The sequence below is a fragment of the Mauremys mutica genome, chromosome 6 (assembly GCF_020497125.1).
Source record: "Mauremys mutica isolate MM-2020 ecotype Southern chromosome 6, ASM2049712v1, whole genome shotgun sequence".
NCBI classification, from domain to species: Eukaryota; Metazoa; Chordata; order Testudines; family Geoemydidae; genus Mauremys; species Mauremys mutica.
In genome coordinates this window covers 73,929,435-73,945,018 of record NC_059077.1, presented here as the reverse complement: position 1 = coordinate 73,945,018, position 15,584 = coordinate 73,929,435, and the positions used below count along the sequence as shown (strand labels likewise).

Here is a 15,584-nt window from a genome sequence, read left to right as displayed (position 1 = left end):
AATTTAATCCACCGTGTGAAGGGTACTTCAAATAGCAATAGAAACAGGTGAGAAGGTTTTCCCTATATTTTAGCTAAAAAAATGTTTTTATAAGTCAGACATCTATGAAAATGACTGTTTGTATGTGATATTAAAATGACAAGGTCAATGTTTGATGCTGTCAGGAGAATACTGTGGTTTCTCCATTACAGTTGGTCCTGTACAGACAGTAATAAAAAGGGTCTTTTTCTGTTTTAGCTTGAAGTCATAATCATGTGTGGATGTTATTTAACAAAAATCTCACACTTCATATTTCTCACTTTACAACTGCTTTTTTACAATAACATCACACACTTGCTTACTCACCAGCTTGTTACTAGGTCTATAGTATGAATATTTAAAAAAAATCATTAAAAATTTAAGCTGGTGAAAGGAAACAGATTGACAACTCTGGAGACTGAAGTTTTTCTTGCTCTTCAGGTCAGGAACCCTATCTTCCTTGTCTTTATACGGTGTTTTAATAGGCTGGTAGTGTATGTTTGAAACATCCCACACTGCTAACAGGTTTGGATTCTGTGGGAAGAGGCTAAGTGGGTTCTGCTTACCTACTCAGACAAGTAACTCATTACCCGCTCTGGATATATGGGATTGTCTACACCTGGAAATATACTGATATTACCCATATAAGACTTATACCAAATAAGCCACATTCCAGACTAAGAGCGTCCACACAGGAAGTTACTGATTTCAAGGGGGGCAGTTCACCCTTCATGGCAAGCTTTGTAATAATTTCCTATTTTAAAGGTCCCATCTTGCAGCCCTTATCCTTATGCATGCATAACTCCCACTGAAATCAATAGTTTTGATGGTGTATGTAATTATGTAACTTATCCCTTTCCCTCCCTACATACTGTACCTTCTACATTTCACAGGTCTCTCCATTTTTGTAGTGTTCAGCAGCCATTTTGTTTTCAGAATTCCTGCACCCTGAAACAGAGAATACACACTTTCTGATTTCATGCAGAGACTTCCCTTTTGTTCCTTCTTGGTTTCCTAAGTCAAAATAAAAAGTCATTTTAGACTTGAGCACAAATGAACTTTGTATATAGAACACAACAGTTCTTCTGCCTTCAGCTTCAACAGCACCTTCAAAATGTTTCGACAGCCACTATGCAGCCTGGGGGAAGATTCAGGGTTCCTGTACTCTCAGCTAGGCACACAGCTTGGAAGTCAGGCTGTGCATTGAATTACTGCATTTGGACAATACTGCACAGTACTTTGAAAACTAACTATAATGGAGCTAAGAAAATCTTGTTTTATATCATTTTAATGAAAACTCTGTGAAAGTTTAAAGTCTGCAATTTAACTCAGAAAAAAACTATGTAAAAGTCAACATATTTCTTAGTAATTTATTTAGCTGTATCATACTGAAATATGTAAAAGGGTCATGGAGCTCAAAAGGGCCAGCATACATTTATCTTCTCTGTGGGCCAAATCCTATGGGTTCTTATACACAGAGAGAGCTTTATACACATCATATAGTCCCACTGAAGTTAATGGAACTATTAACCTGTATAAAGTTAAGCATGTCCAGAAATGTTTGCAGGATCAGAGCCTACATTTGTTTGGGGGAGCAGGGGAAAATATTTCCAGACTACCATTGGGAAACACTGCCTGGCAAAAAGATACTCATTTCACAGTGGAAGTGCTGTAAATAAAATTAAGAGTTAATCCTATAGGTCTCACTGCATCTGGAAGTAGTGCTGATTACCTGTCTCACTTCAAGTGAATTATTAAAGTATATAGCTCTGTTGTAACCAAACGTGTCTCTCTCTGCTCCTTCCTGCTGGCTGGACTACAACACCCACATTCCTCCCTCTTTCTACTTCATTCTCCCCCCTACCTCAGTCCATGAGTTCTACCTCAAACTGAGACCCCCATCCCCACCAGTTCTTCAAGACTGAGTGACAGGGTTTTCTGCCTCTCTGGGCACTGTGCCCTCTCCTCCTCATGTTGCCTATTAGAAGTGTTCATCTTAGGCCAAAATAATCACATACACACCCAGCAAGCATATCACAGAAGGAATGAAACAGGACATCACGGAGATAAACAATCCTACAGAAGTATATTAATGAGCAAACTAAAGCCTGAAAATTAAAACAGAACTTTTGCTATTTCCTTATAGTATTTTTGGTAATTATTGCACGTGTTCGGTTCCTGCAACGTTGTCAAGGAAAGTAATATTTTCTCTCGTTTTATTTTAATCAAATATTTGCTATAATTCTTTACATAGCCAAATATTTCCTAAAAATAAACCAGAATCACTGGGTAATGGGAGAAAAATTAGACCCAGTGCAAGCAGTGCAACTCCATGGTCTGCAACATATAGTACCTACACTTCAACTCTGAGAGTGTAAATCAGATACAGTAGTTGGACATGCAAGTGCTAAAATACACACTTGCAACCAGGGAAGTCAGGTCTAAAACCAGCCAAGGGATTTTTTTTCTTTTTATTCAGGCAAAATTCTCAGTGTATCACCAGCACTGAAGCTAATAATACAAATGGCACCTGTTTCCACACCAGATCCAGATATGCTAAATCTGGAGAGAGACAGAGAGAGGAAAGCTGTAGTACCAAGTCAGGCCCAGGGATGCTGTTGCTCAAAGTATGTATGGGCAGTGTGAGCAGGTAGAATGGATCAGTTGGCTCTTCAGTGAAGTTTTTCAGCAACTTTCCTCCTCGGGGTTTTATTCCTGATGTCTTCCGAGTGAACTGTTTACAACAAAAGAACCAAAACAGTTTACCTAACCTACGTTACCCAGCATGAGCTAGAACCCAGTCTGCAACAACTGGCTGTGGAGTTCTGCCTTCTCTCCTTCTAACTACCAAGAGACTGTTTTTTAGTTTCTTGTTTCCCTTCTGACAACCAGACTGGTCTTATTACTTCACTCTGTGTAGCTTTGCAAAATCTGCACAATGAGCTAACTTCCTTGTCTGGAGAAAACAAATAGGTCTTCTGTACCTTGTCACAGGCAGTTACCCTTTACCCACCTGAGCAGACACATAAAAAAGAACTAATCTGCAACCCAGAGCACTCAGCGTACCAATATTTTGTTGACTATTCTGCATTTTGGCTGAAAGGGGCTAGTTGTTCTGCTGAACTGCCAAAGTAAGTGATGTCCCATGGGGGAATGGAAGAGGGACAGATGGGTTGGGAAAAGAAAAAGACAGAGCTCTTCCCATTGCAAACACTCTACAACCTAGGGAACATGCACTGAACTGGGATCTAGGAGACCATGAATTCAAGTCTCAACTCTGCTGTTCATATTTTTATGCACTTCATAGCCTTTATTATTGAGCAAAGCCTCCCATCTGATCCTAGAAAGAAGTCATATATATGTTCCATATTGTAATTAGTTGAGTGGCTGCACAAGATCACTTCAAGCAAAGCTAGGAATATAATCCAGGTCTTTAATATAGCAGATTAAAGCCTCTTCCATTTAGCCACACTATCTTTCAGAGTGAATGTGTACCAAATTTATGTGCTTGGCTATAACCATTGCTGTAACCATTAGACCACAGTTCCCTCCCAGAGCCAGGAATAGAAAACAGAGTTTCCCCACTGGCAAAATGTGTCATGCCTCCCTCCAGTGGCTGGTCCATAAAGAGGATAACAGTTAATTTTTTAGTTTAAGTGGTGGGAAACCTATGCTGGAGTTCTGCAGGTCCAGGATTTAAACCTGATGACCACTCTGGCGGATGGTGGGGGTCTGTGTGGTTGCATAATATAAAATATGTTTTTCCAGTTTTCATTTTAAATTGGTTTAATTCAAAATTTGAGAAAAACACCCTCAGAAAAGGTTTCATAGTTAAAAACCATTATAATCTGTCATTTCTGTGGTAACATGGCAAAACACAGGTGTTCCATATTTTGGTCATTTGATATAAATTTTGATTTGTTGTGTAACACACTGACAAATTTGCAGGTTAAGATGTATACTGCAATCTGCTGAACTAAAAAAAGAGATGTGAATAAAAAGGAATCACTCACTGGGCTACTTTCCCCCATACCCAACATGAAAGACATTTGGACATTAAACATATGTAAGAAGAGAAATCCTGTCAAAGATAGCATGGTTGGCTACTATTTTAAAATGTGGCTATTGCTACTATGCTATAATTTAATTAACTCTAAAATATATGTCCATTCTTTTATGTATTTGCTTGTAAAAACTGCTGATTCCATTAAAGTTTCAACAGTTTTGCCTTTTCAAAAAGACCACATTATCATGCTATTCCTTATACTTATAGGGAATACCACAAATATGAAAGATATATTAATTATTTGCAATGTAATGGTGACCAATGCATGCAGATAAGTAGGGGTTTTTTCAAATTCGGATTACACCGTTACAATGCTTTTCTATATTAAAAAGGTTAACTTAGCTCAGGGGCGGGTCCAGGCACCAGCACAGCAAGCGCGTGCCTGGGGCGGCAAGCCGCGGGGAGCGGCCTGCTGGTCGCTCTGAGGGCAGCAGTCAGGCAGCCTTCGGCAGCGTTTCTGCAGGAGGTCTGCCGGTCCCGCAGTTTCGGCGGCAATTCGGCTGAGAGTATGCCTAAGGCGTGGGACCAGCAGATCATCTGCAGAAACACTGCCGAAGGCTGCCTGACTGCTGTGCTTGGGGCAGCAAAAAACAGAGCCGCCCCTGACTTAACTATTCAATATTTGTGTTGTTTCTTTTTAAGTGAGGTTTCCAAATCTGAATTCTTAAATGTGAGTGGGTTAGTGGATAAATAAATCTGAAATGGATTCATTACAGTCTTGGTCTAATAAATCTCATATCCTTAGGGCAATTTACTAAACCTCAGTTATGCTCCTGGGTTGCACAGATGATCTAAAATGTGCTCAGAGCTCTAAAGTAACATATTTATTCACAATAAACTGCTTAGGAAACATTAAAAATGTGCAACCATTAACAAAGATTTACAATGCACTATGCAAACCTTGGCCAAAAGGTTCCCATTAAACTCATGGTTCAAGTACAATTCTGTAGAGATGGTGAACTGGTTCATAAAAATAATAATCTGACCTAATCTAAACCTTGACCGCTCCCAGATTTCTGAATTAAACCTGTAATATGTTTAAAGTTCACATTGATTCCAGTAAGAAACTGAACCTACTTTAAATTACATTTTCCCCTTCACTCCACCCCTGCTGTCCTTCCCATCCATGTACAACAGATCCTGCAGAAAAGGACCTAGGGTTACAGTGGATGAGATATGAGTCAATAGTGGATATGAGTCAATAGTGCGTCCTTGTTGCCAAGAAGGCTAACAGCATTTTGGGCTGTGTAAGTAGCAGGGCCGGCTCCAGACCCCAGCGCGCCAAGCGCACGCTTGGGGCGGCATGTCGCGGGGGGCGCTCTGCCTGTCGCCGGGAGGGCGGCAGGCGGCTCTGGTGGACCTCCCGCAGGCATGCCTGCGGAGGGTCCGCTGGTCCCGCGGCTCGGGTGGACCTCCCGCAGGCATGCCTGCAGATGCTCCACCGGAGCCGCAGGACCAGCGGACCCTCCGCAGGCACGTCTGCAGGAGGTCCACCGGAGCCGTGGGACCGGCGACTGCCAGAGCGCCCCCCGTGGCGTGCCGCCGTGCTTGGGGTGGCGAAATTGCTAGAGCCGCCCCTGGTAAGTAGGGCATTGCCAGCAGATTGAGGGACGTGATCATTCCCCTCTATTCGGCATTGGTGAGGCTTCATCTGGAGTACTGTGTCCAGTTTTGGGTCCCACACTACAAGAAGGATGTGGAAAAATTGGAAAGAGTCCTGCAGAGGGCTGGAGCACATGACTTACAAGAGAGGTTGAGGGAACTAGGATTGTTTAGTCTGCAGAAGAGAAGAATGGGGGGGAGGGGAATTTGATAGCTGTTTTCAACTACCTGAAAAGGGGTTCCAAAGAGGATGGATCTAGGCTGTTCTCAGTGGTACCAGATGACAAAACAAGGAGTAACGGTCTCAAGTTGCAGTGTGGGAGGTTTAGGTTGGATATTAGGAAAAACATTTTCTATGGGTGGTGGTGAAGCACTGGAATGGATTACCTAGGGAGGTGGTGGAATCTCCTTTCTTAGAGGTTTTTAAGGTCAGGCTTGACGAAGCCCTGGCTGGGATGATTTAGTTGGGGATTGGTCCTGCTTTGAGCAGGGGGTTGGACTAGATGACCTTCTGAGGTCCCTTCCAACCCTGATATTCTATTCTATGATTCTATGATCCCAGTCATCTCTTGATGAGGGGATTCTTTTCTCCTGCCCAATTAACCTTCCCTTTCCTTGAGTAATCTTGACAATTATCTTTCAAAATGTCTCCTTTCTACTATTACCACTGTTGTCTTGAGCATCTTCTGGGAGATCTTGCATTCCACAGAATTTCCCATTATTTTCTCCAGTATGGGAAACCATATAGAAAATGGGACCAGCATTCACAGAAGCAGCAGTGTAGTTAGCAGCTGAGCCAGGAAGTTTTCTTCAGAGTAGGATCAAGAATGGATTAAAACATAGAACTTACTTGACTTACTACCTTTTATGCAAACAATATCCTACCATAAATGCTTTACAGAGTTAGATAATACATTTACAACATTAAATATTAAAAGGAGAGAGAATAAAAGAGATAAATGGGAGAAAATATTTTTTTCAAAAAGTTACATTTACAATGTAAGCAAACAATTTCCAAGCTCCACCCTCCTATGCACACCCACACAAAGGGTTCTGATTATAAGCACACATCGGGAAGCTCCATTTCAATGCTAACATTTTCTTTTTTTCTGTACAATAAGTATTTGATAAGCAAGATCTATGCAAATTTCATTTAGGAGTAACAGGCCAAATTCCGCTGTCCTTAACACACAGTACAATCCCATTGATTTCAGTCGGGTTGCAAGTGTGTAACTGAGAGCAAAAGGTAGCCAACAGTCAAGTATTCAGAGTAACAGACCCCTTCATTTTTTAAATGAAGCTTTTCTTCCTGCTGGTATCATTACTAGGATGCACTGGAGAGTTGCTCACTTGGCTAATGTGTACTAGACAGAATAAAACAGTAAGAGCAAAACCTGTGAAATCATTTTAATATAGATTTTCGTCATGGCTAAAGACTATGGTAGTTCTTTAGAACAGCCATTTAATAGAAGGAAAATGAGGCCTTAGCTAACAGTGACCTAAAGAAATGACAGAATGACAATTACTTCTTTATATCTTTGTCTACTCGTACAAAAGTGGAATAATAGTTATGATCTGAATCCACAGGAATATGATATGCTTCTAGGCACCAAGGCAGAATTCAGTTTGTTCCTTAGGGCTGATCTACATTGGGAACTTACATTAGCATAGCTATGTCTCTCGGGGTGTGAAAAATCCAGGATGTAGACACTGCTAGCCTGACGGAAGAATTCTTCTCTCAATCTAGCTACCATTCTTGGGAAGTGGATTACCTACACCAATGGGAGAACCCATCCTGTCAGAGTCAGTGTAGATCGTGTCTCCATTGAAATACTACAGTGTAGCAGCTGCAGCAGCCTGCGGAGGCAGCGACTTAAGCATAGACACACCTTTGATATGTAAGTAACCCCTTTAAGGCTCTTATCCAGCAAAGCACTTGAGAACATGCTTAACTCTAAGTGTGTGAATAGTCCCACCAATTATTTTCAACATTTGTTTTCTTTAACGTTCTACATAAATAGTTTTCCAGGAAAGGAGAATGGCATATCCCTGAGATACTATCTTTTACACTGAATCCTGTATGAACTGGATTCTCAACCTGGGAAACAGTATTTTCCCATTCACTTCAGCATACACCTTCAGATCCATACCTATAACAGACCTGGGCTAATGTGATCTGAACACTTGGCCTTATCCTGCCGAGTGCTGAGTATGATTTGGTCATTGTACCACAAAAACTAAATTATGAGCATGTTGAGAGCAACAGTGTATGCATGTAATATAATATGGCACTGTACTTAGGTTCTTGAGTATGTTTATAGGAACTTTGGAATCTATTTCTGCTTAATAGAAGAATAATTAATATGTCTGAGAACTGGGAAAATGTGGTCAGATCTAGCAATTCTAGAAAGCATGTGCTTTAATGGAGGAAATAAAGATGCTCAGTTAATTACACTCAAGCTTACTTAGTATCAACCACTTAATGGAAAACTTCACATTACATTGAAAATGTTTCTAAACCATTTTGCACTAAATCAGTACAATTGTATCTGATTAATATCAAGAGTTATTAAAGTATGGTTGGAAAAATAACCATGTAAAAATGGTGGCATCTAACATATTTACTCCCTGCGTGTACTGAGTCAGAGCGGCTTTTCCTTTTTTTTTTTTTTTTTTTTGTGTGACTAAACTACATTTTTACAATTCAATTCCTCTTCGGTGTGCAGAGTCAACACAGCTGTGGAAGAATAAACTGGATTCTCTTCTGGTTTGTGCATCATAAAAGAGATCTGTTAGCTACATTTGAATTATTGAATTTTTACTACATGTGATAATGTGCAATCAGAAAAAACACTGCTTGACTTTCAGATTGCAGGTTGGGTTTGAAGGACTGGCACTAAATCAAAACCATCACTTTATTTTCAAACAGAGCAAATTTAATATAGAACATTGAGAGAATGGAAGGGAACATGGAACCCTCATTATGTTATTTTTACAGTCATTTTAAAAAAATCACATTTTAAGCATTTTCCCATTTAATGTCAATTGAAAAATCTGTATTTATTTCTCCAAATAACACACAATGTTAATTATTGCACTCAGCACAAGTATCTTCTCAATTACCTACACTAATATTATTTTATGTATTCAGCCTAGAATCATGGGTTGCATGTAAAACAATGGCGCAAGAAGATTGGAATTATGACTTCATTTTTTTAACTTTAAAAAATTGGAAGGCAATGTCTCCACTTTGGTGATTTCATTTTCAGCTTGATAAAAGTCAGATCACTTATTGGAATATTCCAGATAATTTCAGAATATTCTGGCAAACTGATGTTGACATTAAGAGGGGTTCACATTTAAAATAATCTAATCTTCAAAGAGGAATGAATCAGTATTTTGGCAGTCCTTTCAAAAAAGCACAGCTCTAACTAAATCCTAACGTAACCAAAAAGAAATCTAAAAATATTACCTATGCAAAGTCTACAGCATAATAAATGTTAAAAAATAGCACTTAATGGGACAGGAATACCTAGGTCAGCCTAAAATAATCTATGAAGAATGCAAATAGGAAATTAGCTGCACTTTGTTTCTGGAACCAAGGATGCAACAATTTAGCTTTCTATGTCTCTGTGAGGAGAGCTGAGTGGAAAAAAAACAATGCTAATAGAAACAGCCTGGGAAGAGGGACAGATTTGTTACCTGCATACCAAAGCAGAAACAGCAAACTGTGTAGTATCAGAGTACATCATGAGGCAAATACAAGCCAGTAAAAAACACACTTCAAAGAATGTGACCTGCAACAGAACTTTGAAGAACATGTAAGACTTGGATTGAGGTAGACACAAATGATCCTACTAAAAAGAATTATATTGTGTATCGACAGCTCAGAGAAAAACCACGCCACTAAGTATATATGAGACTGTTGAAGGTGATTCAATGGACAGGGCATGAGACTGAGAGTCAGGAATTTGGATAGTGTTCCAGCTCTGCCACTGACTCAATGAGTGGCCTTGGGCATGTTCTCTCTGACTCAGATTTCCCATTTATAACCTGGAGAAAGTGGTACTTAGCCATCTTTGTAAAATGCTTTGATATCCATGGATGAAAAATCTCATGGGCTAGATATTAATTACTATTATGATTAGTTTTATTTGTAGTATGGTGAATTAACCTATGTATTTTCTTGTAAGAGAGGATTGTTAATCTTCAGACAATTGATATTACACAGACTCCTGTAATAACTGATTTTTGTAATTGTTCCTTATAATGTTGTCCACTTTATCCTACATTGTGTGCAGATTCTCTCTCTCTGTGAGAGAGATAATATATGTATACTAGACTCAACAAAAAGAAAATTAAATCATTCTTGGTTTCCAAGAGACCCAATATTATGATCAAAATAATGTCAAAGGAAGTAGAAAGGTCAAGCAGCAGCAGCAGCAAAAAATTCATCAACCAGTGTCTGAAGATCAAAATAAACTCTTAAGAGGGGTGTTTCAAAGTACAGAGGACAAAATCCAGACTACAAAGAAGCCAAGACATTTTGATTTAAAAGATATTGCCACAGTTGCAATGTGTTATTATCACTAAGAAAAAGTGAAGTCTGACTCTTGGATGGCAACTCATTGGGACTTCTATTAGTAAGATTTTTTCTTTAAAACTGGATTGATAATAGTTATTTTATGACATTATTAAACTCCCCACCAATAAATTGAGATTAACAATCAAGAACCCAGAGGGATTAGCGAGTGAAGAAAAACCATAACTATTTACATCAGAGATTTGGCAAAGCATAATAGAGCCCTGGGGTGTTAGAGCATAAAATGCTGAAAGTACTTGTGGTTTGAGAATTGTGACAAGTTCAGTATTTGGGATTACAGAACTGTTAGTGTTGGCAGTGTCATTGGAGGGCAGCTGACTCTCAGTGATCTTAATTTTGTTCTCAATGCAGAATGTGAACAGTTCATAAAGTTCTGATGATGGAGGAAGAGCCAGATTAGACAGCTTCCCTGCAATAAAAATTACAAGAGAGCAGGGCAGTCTGCCCGTTCTGCAATTAAATTGGAATAGTAAGCAGATCTGGCTTATTTCAAAGCATCTCTGTATGCATTTATATGGTCCAAACCTGTAAGTGTACATGAAGTCAAGAAGTCCTCAAACAGTATTTAACTTATGGCCTATAACCTTCACATTTTAAAGGTCCCTATTGTACCAAGGAGCACATGAGAGTAATGGCAAGGGCAATTACAGGTGTAGTTAGTGTCAATTATTTAAGAAAATGAGGAATTTCACTTGGTTGGGCAGTAATAGAAGCAAAGATTCTATTCATGTGGTGGACCACTGTGTTCAGTTAACAAGGAATATAAGGTATATAAGGTATACTGTATATAAGGTTCTGAGGTCCTTACTCACGTTTTACTCAGATTTTATTCAATAAAGACCTCCAGGTTTGGTCAAGAGTGAACAACTGAAAGTGCAGGTAACAAAGTTAATTGTATTTTGCACTTAAATAGCAATTTTTTTTTATCTCCATAGCACTTTACAAATATTAATGGATCCTCAAACTGCTCCCCACCAGATGGGGAAAGTGATATGTAGGCTTCAAGCCTGTAAGCATTATTGCATATGTTTGACTTTATGGACATGAATATTCCCCTTGAAGTCAATGGAACTACTCAGATGTGCATAAATGTGTATGTAAATGTCTGCAGTTTTGGGGCCTAAGAGATTTGTCCAAAGCCACAGAAGGAGTCAATGTGAGTAGCATGATTAGAACTCTGAATTCATGACCCTGATTCTCTTGCTTTAACTGTTAAACTTTACCCCTCTCTTTTACAATAAATTGTAAATAGAGATTAGATTATCAGAAAAAAACACCTCAGACAAACAAAAGTGGTGAATATTACATTTACTAGCAACTAACAGGGGTAGGCAACCTATGGCACACGTGCCGAAGGCGGCACATGAGCTGATTTTCAGTGGCACTCACACTGCCCAGATCCTGGCCACCGGTTTGGGGGGCTCTGCAGTTTAATTTAATTTTAAATGAAGCTTCTTAAACATTTTAAAAACCTTATTTACTTTACATACAAGTTTAGTTATAGACTTATAGAAAGAGACCTTCTAAGAACGTTAAAATGTATTACTGGCATGCAAAACCTTAAATTAGAGTGAATAAATGAAGACTTGGCACACCACTTCTGAAAGGTTGCTGATCCCAGAACTAACATCACAATATCTGTAAATTCCTATTGCACTGCTTAAGTAACATAAGTTCAAACAACTTTACTTTGTATAGTGCCTTTCATCCAAATGATCTCAAAACCAGTTAAATAATGTGGGCACAATATTAAAATTGGCAGGAATGGGAGAAAGAAATTAAGACATACAAGAGAGAAGAGATGTTTTCAGATGAGATAGTCTGAAGGTATTCAAAATAAAATAGAAAATCAATGAGGTGAGAAGGTAAATGAACTGCAGAGTCAATGAGGTGAGAATAGCTCCAGAAAAGCTATTCTTCTGGACAGGAGCTGCAGAGGAGAAGGTTCTTGCAGCAAGAGATTATGTGACTTTTCATACAAGAGGTGCATAAACTAGCAGACTGAACATGAAAGAGGTCTTTTGGATGGAATAACACAGACCACAAAGAGGAAAGAAGGAATGCATGCCAAAGGGGACCCTCACCAGTGCGTAGTATAGGGGCCAGGAGGCAGGAGGGAGGCACAGGAGAGAGCACCTTTGGGAGGCACAGGAGAGCAAGCTTCCCAGCCCAGGGTTGACAGCTTCAGGACAGCAGGGCTGACACTAGCACTTGAAAAGTAGCCACATAGACAGTGCTTTGAAGTTGCAGTTTGGGCTGGTGCTCACACTTAGACTCCAGGGCGATACTTTCTGTGCTGTGTGTCGGTCCCAAAGAGTTTATGATCTAAATAGATCTTTTAAAAAGTCCCATAACTTGAGACATTTAAAATTAGACTAGAAACACACTAGAAATGAAGTAATTCTGCACTGGCAGGGAGCTGGACTGTGTGACTTGGGATTGTCTCTTCTCTAGTGTTTGATTCTGCATTTCAGTTGCAGCTGGAATATCTGTTACAGTGTTGAAACAATCATAAAGTTTAAAACTAGATAAGAACAAATTAAAGAGGCAATACAAATAGATCATTAAAAGGCACACTGCCAAAATGATTCCAACACCATAGATGTATCTCTTTCTAGCCCAAGGGACACTACACTCCATAGGGGAGGGAGGCAGGATCCACGACCCCACGATATTCTGTGGCTATTCTGGCTTTGATGTTGCACCTGCACAGGGTTAACCATAACAGTTATCTGTGAATTTATGAAGCTCATTCAGAAGAGATGGGGCATAACAGCTTCAACTAAAGGTGTGAGTGAAAGGAACTGACTGGGCATCTTACCTTATTATGTGCTGGCAATAGCCATAGAATGAACTGGAGCATTCAGACTTGTTTCTCTTTTTTATAAATTTCACTGTGGAAAGTCAAACCGGTCCAGAAATGAATCAATTTCCTTTGCCTGTGCCCTTAAATTTGATGAATAGAGCCTTTGGTTAAAGCCACTGAAAGTCCTATTCATGGCAGCTAGATCACTGAGTATAACGTTGTTCTTGGACCTACTTCTGAAAATAGGAATGGTAAAGATTTGGGTGTCAAATGGTGTGTTGCAAAATGTTTTTCAAATTGTCTCCAAATTCATATTGGCTTTGTCTTGTTCATCTTATGCTTTTTTCCATGTTAATAAGTATCAGAGACTTCAGTTTACTGCTGCATGCTGAAGAAGAGAATAAAATGTTGCTGCTGGCCCTTATTTTATGAAACTCTCTGAGAAATTCACTTCACCATCCAATGGCTTCAGAGTCAATTTTCATAAGATTGAAGGCAATACAGATATGTTAGTAGCCCACCTGCCCCTGCTTGTGGATGGTGCAGATAACGTTGTGGAGGATACTGGAAAATTCCACTATTATGGGTTTTATAATTAGAAAAGCCCTCAAAGCACCAAAAATTCAACCCTTAGCAAAGATTTAAGTTAGTGGTACATCTCAATCCCAAAATTAGAGGATTACAGTGCTAGCTACAAGATGGGTTCCCCTATCATTCAAATCTCAATAACAGAAAAGATGAAGGGAATGCCACAAAGAGGGACTTTGAGGTGAAAAGCAGAGGGAGACAAGAGAGTAGATCTGACTGTATGAACTATGAGTGCATAAGTACAGCCATATTCTTGAGCTCAACAACCTGAACATTTTGATAACAACAGCACTGCCAACACTTAACATTTGTATAGTGCTTTATTTTAAAAGATTCTTAATAAAGACAACCCAAGGATATAATAAGCAATGGAGATGGCTGTATGTGGGGGGGGGGGTAGAGATAAACCATGGCAAATGGCGGCTAGGGAAATAAAGGCATAAGAAAAATAAGTTATTTCAAATCTGTTCTTTGTGTGTACATCTACTGCAGCAATGTTCCATGGAAAGACACTCAAATACTTATAAGACCCCCCCCAAAAAAGTTTCCTTAAGGAACAGTTAAAGCATTTTGATAATAACCAATGCTACTATTTTAAAATATGCTGTTTCAAATATGCTGCAATTGTTTTTCAGACAGTAAAATATAAACAATCTGTAACTAACCAACAGATTACAACTATAAGCAACTTCACCTTTGTCTATCACTGGTTCATACTGCTATAATTCAGGATGTGCACTATATCTTACAGCCCTTACTCATGTAGGGCCATTGAAGTCAAATGTGATTACTCATCTGAGTGGCTGGGTCCTTTATTTTCATTGTTGTTTTACTTTCCATCTTTTTGCTTTTCAACATGATGGTGGCTTGATAACATAGACAGGTAGCTTTAAATATCCCAACATAAAACCTATCCAATGTCAGCTACTGACTACATTCTCCAAGATAATTCTATCCCACACTTCCTCCAGATAAGGCTGTATCTCCATTATTTGAGTTGATGATTTTTTGTTGAATTTCCATGTGTCTGTAATTCAGAATGAGTGGAAACATCTTTCTCCAACAAGGAAAGGTCTTTTTGAAGGTGTTTTGCAGTGTTTCCTAAAGACAGACTCTGGATCTGTCTCATGTCCTCTGTAGTTTGTTCCAGAGCTAGATCCCCTGGACAGAGAATATTTTCCCCCAGGTCTAGGACACTTTGTCCTGAGCTTTGTGATCTGCATTGTCCCAGATTAGTGCAGCTGTCTTAGTGGTTCATAGATCAACATTTGGTCTCTGATGTAGCTGGGGCTTAATCCATTAATTGCTTTGAAGATCAGGACCAGAAGCTCGGATCAGAAGCTGACTTGGAGCCAGAGGAGAGACTTTAGCAAAGGCCTGATATGTTCATGGCAGCCTGAGCCGCGGAGAAGGCAGGCAGTCATACTCTGTACCGGGGGCAGCCTGTACATTCTTGCAGGAATCACTATGCCAGGTCTTCATCAGGGAGGAAGTTTCCTAGCAAACTGGAGGTGAAAGAAGGCATTTTAGATACTGATGCTAGCTGGCCAACCAAATTTAGCAAGGAGTCAAACAGGACCCCAATGGCACCACTGTGATGTGAAGACAACACCTTAGCCAGGTCTTCAGAGCAATGCCCCTTTCCAACCAAAACCAGAGAGATGCTACCAGAACTCAGTTTGAGCCAGTTGCTCATCATTGAAGAGCTGATTTCTTATAGGCATTCTGATATCTTAGTAGCAGAGCTGGTTGCTTCAGTTGAGAATAAAGTATATAGCTAAGGGTCCTCAACATATTGTAGGCAGCTGCACCAGGGTCTCTCTCCAAAATGGTCTCATGTAGATATTGAAGAGATGATGGGATAGTGTGTATTGCTGTAGGACCCTGCAGATGAGGGCCTT

General features: G+C 39.6%; 1 protein-coding gene across 1 annotated transcript in view; it reads right to left on the bottom strand.

Moving 5' to 3' along the window:
- The window catches only part of PRDM6 (PR/SET domain 6), a 128,956-nt gene that overhangs the window by 101,601 nt on the left and 11,771 nt on the right, over positions 1 to 15,584 (bottom strand). Inside the window, exon 2 of the mRNA XM_045021735.1 lies at positions 896 to 966. The gene's annotated coding sequence lies outside the window, so the exon portion shown is untranslated. The remainder of the gene's footprint in view (positions 1 to 895; positions 967 to 15,584) is intronic.